Genomic DNA, 846 nt, shown 5'->3' on the forward strand with positions numbered 1-846 from the left:
TATATAATCGAATCAGTTGATATATCTTATTGTTATTAGCTATTACTATGCATAAGGTGTGAATCAAAGTAATTCATAGGACCTGATGATTTAATTAACCATAGAATTGTGTGTAATTCAATCAAATATGAGGTAAGAACTAACACTCAGGTCTGATACTATAAGATGAAACTCAAAATCCTGACCTATATGATTATTAAATGACATCATAAGCATATATAAATATTTTTACCGAAAGAATATTTCCACGTGAATTTAGAGTCTTCTTTTCTTTAGGTTTATAGAAGATTAATGTTTGTTTATATGAAATTAGGAGGAAGAAATTCTTTTGAAAATGTTTTTTGTCTTTATTAAAACGCATAAGAAATTTTTTTTTAATATTGATTATATTATATTCACGATATTACTATTCTTTTAATGGGCCGTTTGGTTGGAAGGAAAAGAAGGTGGAAATGGGAATAGGCTTACAAAGCCCATGTTTGGTTTGTGGACTTTGTTTATTTATCTTGAAAAAGCATTTTCCGGGAATCTTTTATCCACAAAAGTGAAGGAATCACATACATGTTGTGTGGGTTTTCACTTCTTTTTCTCCTTCTTACCAACATTTTCCTTCCTTCCAACAGCTCAATGTTGCCACCTATCTCTCTGGTTCAGTCTTGTTGCTGTCGTCTCTCTTTCTCTCGTTCCGCTGACACTTCCCTCCTACTACATTGCACTGATTTTTTGCTCCCCTGTTGGTACTTGCATTTTTTCAATCTCCATTTATGTCTTTTTTCTCACTTCAAAAATCAAATTAAGGCTTGTCTAATGAAATAAGCGAGAACTTGTTTTTATTATTTGTTTTTT

The sequence above is a fragment of the Benincasa hispida genome, chromosome 12 (genome assembly GCF_009727055.1).
Source record: "Benincasa hispida cultivar B227 chromosome 12, ASM972705v1, whole genome shotgun sequence".
NCBI classification, from domain to species: Eukaryota; Viridiplantae; Streptophyta; class Magnoliopsida; order Cucurbitales; family Cucurbitaceae; genus Benincasa; species Benincasa hispida.